The following is a 7,508-nucleotide window of genomic DNA, read 5'->3' on the forward strand; positions in this document are numbered from 1 at the left end:
AGTATACACAGCAGAAAAAATAACATCATGATTTTCAGGAAAACTGATGGAACTAGAAAACATTATTTTGAGTGAGGTAACCAAGACCCTGAAAGACAATTATCACATGTACTCACTCATAGGTGTTTAAACATAAAGCAAAGAAAGCCAGCCTACAAACCACAATCCCAGAGAAGTTAGACAACAATGAGGGCACTAAGAGAGACTCACATAGATCTAATCTACATGGGAAGTAGAAAGTAGAAAAAGACAAGATCTCCTGAGTAAATTGGTAGCAAGGGGACCTTGGGGGAGGTTTGTAGGAGGAGGGGAGAAGCAGGGAGGGGAGCAGAAAAAAATGTAAAGCTCAATAAAAATCAATAAAAGGATATTTTCTTCAATTAGAAAAGAAAAATAAACCCGGGTTCTAGTGAGAACCCCTCTATCAATTCTAACACAGTGAGACTGGGTATTTTTAAACAGTGTCTGGTCTCATCCTGGCTGTCCTGGAACTCACTCTGTAGAACAGGCTGGCCTCAAAACAATTGAGTTTGTCTCTGGAGTACTTGGATTAAAGGCATGAGCCATCATACCCAACTTCAAAAAGGTTTTAAATAAAATAGTTTGTGTGTGAGTGTGTGTGTGTGCACGTGCATGCGTGTGTGTGCTTGTGTGTGTGGGCATATACGTGTGTTTGAGCGCATGTGTGTGTGTGTGTGCATGCATGTGTATGTGCGTGTTTGTGTGTTTGTGTGTGTGCGTGTGTGTGTGTTTGCGTGCGTGTGTGTGTGCATGTGTGTGTGTGTGTCGTGTGCGTGTTGAATGCATTTATGTGTATGCACCATGTCCATGCATGCAGTACCCATAGAACCCAGCAGAGCACATCAGATCTCCTAGGACTGCAGTTGTTGTTGGCTGTGAGCCATCAGAGGGTGCTGAAAATTGATTTTCTTAGCAGCCAGTGCTCTCAATTATGGAACCATCTCTCCAGACCCTTAAAGACCATCTTAAAGTGAAATCAACAAAAATCCTCTGGGTATATGAAAATATTCAGGGAACACTGAAAGATAGGGTTCCATAATTCCATAAACTTTCTCATGACAGAATCAGTTACTGTACATGAAATTCACGTTATTTAAAATTTAAATTTAACCCACTCATTCTAAATACTTCATAACTAATTATATGTGAATAGTGGCTACTGCTTTTTTCAGGCCCAGACTTTCAAAACTTAAAATAGCTTTTATGGCCAAGAAAAATGGCATTTAAATGTCAATCATCAAAGCTCATAGTGTGAGTTTTACATTGAATATCATGATTTGCATTCAGAGAAGTTGGGAATCGATCCACAAAATTCCTCATGAAATGCTTAATATAGACAGTTCAGAGAAAAACTCATCTTCAAATAGTCTACAATAAGTATTTACTTAGGCTCTTTCTGTTCCATTACAAGGGGGAAGCCTATTAAGAAATGAAAATTGTAGAGTTTGTAGTCCCTGGTTTGAGGCCCAGAACTTTGAAGAGAAAGAGGGCGAGGAATGAAGGTACAGGGAGACGTGGGAGGAGGAGAGGAAGAGGGAGGGAGAGGAAGAAGAGGGGGGAAATTAAACTCTTAATATTTATTCTACCATCTTAGGCTATCTGGTTTCTGAGCCCAGAAGATCTCAATGTCCCTAATGCCATGCTCTGTAATAGAGCTCCTTAAGTTGTGGTGACCCCAACCATAAAACTGTTTCCATTGCTACTACATAGCTGTACTATGGATGGTTGTGAGCCAGCATGTGGGTGTGGGGAACAAAACCCTGGTCTTCTGGAAGAGCATCCAGTGCTCTTAACTGCTGAGCCCCAGTAGCAAAACTTTGCTCTTAAGATATTATAGGCGAGGCCCTTCAGGAGGGAACTTGTGCCTTTTTTGTTTGTTTTAAGTTTTGGTCATCTCACTTAATATTATACTTTCCTTGTCTATCCATTTTCCTACAAATTTCATGATTTGTTCCTTCATTTTCTTGCAAATTTCCAGATTTCTTCCATCTTATAAATAAATAACACTCCATTGTTTCTCCATACCACATTTTCATTGTTAGAACTCAGTTTTCTTATAACCTAGCATAGAAGTCATTGGGCAGCCTTTCTGAACCCCCTTCTTTCTTCTCCCCAGAGTGCTATCCCTTCTCCTCTCTGCTCCTATGAGATCAACTTCCCGCCTTTAGAACTTTGATTAACTGAAGAGTCTGTGAGGAGTGGACTCAATGCCATCTGCCTTTTCTGATTGATTATCCCCAACAGAGGAGCTAGCTAGAGTCATATACATTATAAAGAAATACTGTCTTGGCTACACAACACTCAAAATTCAGCAGCAAAGAGAAGAGATTTGATTCAGAATAGGTGAACACATGCCCAATAATCCATGCACACTGTTCCACATCACTAACCATCGAAACTTCCAGTGGACTCCCTTTCCACCCACCAGAAAGAAACTATCAAAGCAGCAGAAAAATGTGTTCAAACATCTTCCCACATCAGAAATCACAGTCTTCCTTTGAGAAATGCAATTAAAAAGTTTATAAAGTGACAAAAATCCTAGGAAGCCACATGCAAGGCAGATTGTATAAAATAAATGTGTGGACAGAGTTTTGGGTGGAAACCTGGCAGGCTTCCTCCATCAAAACAGAAAGGGAACCCCGCCTTTGTCCCACACTTCATCACCTAAAATCCATTCCCAAGTAACAACTGCACACATGCTCAAAGATGTATACTGGAATAAACGAGCATTACGGAGTTTTAAATAATGTTCTAGAAGACCCAAACTTCAATACCCATAAATATGAGAATAGTCAAATAATGGTTCAATGAATTCATGCAATTAAACAAACCAGAGGTTAAAAGCTGACTGGGTGTGACCCAAAGGGGACTCTTACCTGCTACACTCCTGACAGAGACCACAAGGGAGTCCTCAATGTGCTAGACCATCACCTTTGTGCCTCTCAAAACGTCTGCTAATAGAATGAAGACCACACTCGTTCACCTGATGAGTAAAACTTTTCATCATATGCCAACATTCACAAAGGCATTGTTCACTATAAACTAAGGGCTGGGCGTGGCTAAATACACAACAGAGGATCAATAAAAGGCATGGTCTATCTCAACTCATGGGTATTATCTGTCCTCCACAGGGGAGGAAACGTTGGCGTATGCTAGAGCATGGCCAGACCTATGAACAGGTATATGAAAACCATCCACTTATAAAATATCACATTCCACTCATTTGAGGTACTAAGATCCAATTCTTAGGTTTGGAAGGTAGAGTCTAGAAGAGGAAGAAGGGGAGAAAGGCAAGCTGGTTAAGAGATATAGCTTCCATCTAGGACGTTGACCAGTTTTTGGAGGTGGACAAATGCGAAGGGTACCCAACAAAGCAAATATATTAAAACCACTGAGCAGTGGTTCCACATTCCTAGCAATGGCTAAGTGGTGGCTGTCACTCCAGTGTATTTTACCACAAGGTGTTTAACCCCTCATATTCCCCAGATGTCTCTCCAATCATCTTTTCCTATTGGGCTAGAGATCTTCCCTGAAGGCTCAGGATCTCCCACAGATGTCTCAAATGCTTGACTTCTTAATCAGCTTAACCCCTCAGGCTGCTCCCTGGAGTCCTCATGGAGATGCTTAAAACTTCAAGAACCCATCCTGCTGACTTTAGGCTCACACAAGGGTCCTCACTAATGCCCATAACACTGTATGAACACATGATGCAGACCTTAGGCTCACACAAGGATCCTCACTGATGGTCGTAACACTGTATGGACCCATCACGCAGACCTTAGGCTCTATCTCATTATCTTCTAGCCATAGACCTCAGTGGTCCTGCCAACACCTGCCTCACTTCGCATCAAGGGCACCACCTGGCTCACTCCACCTATTATCACGACCCTTCTGGTCAACAGAGAAAGGTTGAGGATGAAATGAAATCCCTATCATTTAACACAAAGCTAGGATTTCCAAGAACTTCTGGCTACTATAAATTTACTTCAGAGCCAACAAGCCAAATTGCTATATCAATACCTTTTACACCAAATTCACTTTCTCCCTGTGAAAGAGCATTGCTTTCATTCCCTTGGCCAGGTTTCGTTCATCTCTCAATCGGAACCTCAGAGCCACCAAGTCTGAGAAACAGAAACTTGAGTTTCAGTGGTCTCTCCTTTCACCCTTCATTCTCCAACACCACGGCTTCCAAATCTCTATGACTTCAATATTCTCACGACGTGGTCTCATGGAAGGCAGACACCTCAAACTCACCGTGAAACTGAGGATAGCCCTAAACTTTTAATATTCAGGTGTCCACCTCCTAATGCTGGGAATACAAACTTGAGAGTTTGATACAATGTTGAAGAAGGAACCCCAGACTTTATCCTGCCAGGACAGCATCAGCTAAGTGACATTCTTAGCCATAATTAATTTAAAATATATAATAACTATAGACTGATGACTGTTTTTGAAAAGAATTATTTTCTTTCAAACAACTTAGAGTTGGAAACATAGAAGTTCAATCTTACCTACATTTATTATGAGGCAGGATATCATTTTGTAGCCCTAACTGGCCTGAAACTGCTATGTAGACCAGACTGGCTCCAACTCAGAGATCGGCCTCCCTCTACTTCTACCTCTCAGGAACTGAGACTAAAGGTGCGTACCACCGTGACCAGCCTTCTACACTTCGGTGTGGGGTGCGGACACGCATGTGCTACAGTGCTCATGTGAGGGTCAGGGAACGATTTGTGGGGGTCTCATCTCTCCTGCCACCTGGGTACCAGAGATGGAATTCAGGTCATCAGGCTTTGTAGCAAACACCTTTATTAACCGAGCCATCTCACCAGCCTGATGCAAACCTAGTAATTTAAAGGGAAGAAATGCGGGTACAATCTTCTACATTCCCTTGCTTTTCTTCAGAGTTCCTCCTAGCCACAGCACAGGGAAAGAGGTTACCAGTTCGGGAGCCCCCACTTCTGGCCACTCCCCTAAATAAACAAGAATACCGCTAGAAACAATACAGCGATGGTGTAATTAATCTTACGGACTTACATAGACCTCGAGCAGATCTAAGTCGATACTGAACGAGGGCCAAAGGAACTCCGGTTTAGTAGCCGCCAGTAAAGCACCGAGTGGAGCAAACAGGCAGTAAAGACAATTCTCTGGTGGAAATGACTCCTTCCCCGGTCTGGAAAGAGTCCTGTGGGCTGGTACTTATCAAAGGCCACCGTCAAAACTAGGAAGAAGCCAAGCTAGCTTTTTATTGGCAGTAGACTCTCTCCCTCTCATTGGCTGCTATGGCTCTATCATAGGCTGCAGGCTTGGTCAAAATGTTTTGCCTGTGCTCTTAGGCCCCGGTGTAAACGATCACCATCAGGCTGCCAACGGGAAATTCCCAAGATGCTGCTACTAATGTGACTTCCATTTCTACAGTATCACACCGTGTCCTTAGTGTAATCTTAGGGCCTCTCTGAACAACCTTCTGCTCCTGATGAGCAAGAGTGGTCATGGCTTCTGTTCTGCTTTAATCTGAATAGCTGGCTTCTTTTATTTTGTGATTTGTGGGTCTGAATTTTCGCAGTGGTGTCTTAGTATGGTGTGTGAGGAAAAGGACGATGTTTCGGGAATGACTGGTTCCATTTATGAAGCGCAGACACTCACTGTTGGGTGTCTGTCAGCACCCTGAGTTCCTCTTGCAACTCTGGTATCTGACGAAAGCTGGTAACATGAGTGAGGTCCTTCTCATCAGGGCGCCACCCTATCTACCTGGCCTGTGTTAGCGGGAACATCACTTCCCTGTCTTTCCAAGCACTTGAAGGCATCAGAGCAGAGGCTACAGCTGAGGAAACCGCTGCCTGGGCAGCGCACATGTTAACTCTCTCTCTCCATTGCCCCACAGCAGGGATCCTCACCTTCTAATGCTGAGGCCCTTAATACAGTTCCTCACGTTACGGTGACCCCCGAACCGTAGAATTATTTTTATTGCTACTTCATAACTGTAATTTTGCTACAGTTATGAAATACAAGGTAAATATCTGTGGTTTCCAAGGTCTCAGGACTCTGTAAAGGGTCGTTGGGCGCTCAGGATCCACAGATTGAGCACCACTGCCCTTCAGCAAACCTGGACCTTGTTAGAAGGTCCTGTGTGGGGCAGAAGGGACTCGGTTGTACCTGGTGAAGTGGAGCTTGGAGCCTCCTGACCCATTTCCCCCCACGATCTCCTTCGCCATCCAACACCTTAGTTCTCTCTTGAAACTCTGATCTGACTCGCCCACCTTGGCTTTCCTAGTGATCCTTAGCTGTGTCACAGGTAACACCTTAGAGAGACTGTGTCAGGTGTCTTTGTAAAATTGTATTATGTTTATTTATTGGACAGCATGCAGATGCCAGGGTGGATTGTGAAGGTCAGAGGACAGCATGGGGGAGCCAGTTGTCTCCTTGTTAGGTGCCAGGGATTGAACTCAGGTTGTCATCTTGGTGGCAAAAGCCTTCACCTATTCAGCTATCTCATTGCCTCTATCTATCTATCTATCTATCTATCTATCTATCTATCTATCTATCTATCCATCTATCTATCCATCTATCTATCCATCTATCTATCATCTATCTATCTATCCATCTATCTATCATCTATCTATCTAATATCTATCTATCTATCTATCTATCTATCTATCTATCTATCTATCTATCCATCCATCCACCCATTTGTTATCTATATCTATCTATCTATCTATCTATCTATCTATCTATCTATCTATCTATCTATCTATCTATCTATCTATCTATCCATCCACCCATCTGTTATCTATATCTATCTATCTATCTATCTATCTATCTATCTATCTATCTATCTATCTATCCATCCACCCATCTGTTATCTATCTATATCTATCTATCTATCTATCTCCTTTCTTTCTTTTTTCTTTCTTCCCTTTCCTTTCTTCTTCCATCTTTCTCTTCCTTCCTGCGTCCTTCCCTCCGTCCCCTTATATCTTAAGGTCTGGTGAGATGGTTCAGTGGGTAGAGCATCCCCTGGGCAAAACTAACACTCTGAGTTCAGTCTCCAGAAATGTCATGAAGATGGACAGAGAGAACAAAGTCCTAAGCTGTCCTCTGATCCCCACATATGTGACATGGATAGGCACACACATCCACAAAACAGTAGATATATAAGTAAACAATAACCAGTTAATGAATCAAAGTGTCTATAGTGCTGGGGATCCTGAAGAGAGTAAAGGAGGTTCATTGCTTGGGTTCTACTCTTAGTGATCCCTGTGGCCACAAGCAATAGCTGAACTTCCTCCTGTGGAAAATGGCTATTCTAATAAATATGGTGCTGTTGGTGATGAGGATGGAGATGGAGAAGATGATGAAGAAGATGTCAGCGATGGAAATGACTGTGGTTGTTGTGATGGTGTCAGTTAGCCCGTGTTTTTTCTTCTAAATATGACGATGTAACTTGACTGTATATCCGTATATACATAAATATATAAATAAATGTA

Source organism: Microtus pennsylvanicus, chromosome 1 (genome assembly GCF_037038515.1).
Source record: "Microtus pennsylvanicus isolate mMicPen1 chromosome 1, mMicPen1.hap1, whole genome shotgun sequence".
NCBI classification, from domain to species: domain Eukaryota; kingdom Metazoa; phylum Chordata; class Mammalia; order Rodentia; family Cricetidae; genus Microtus; species Microtus pennsylvanicus.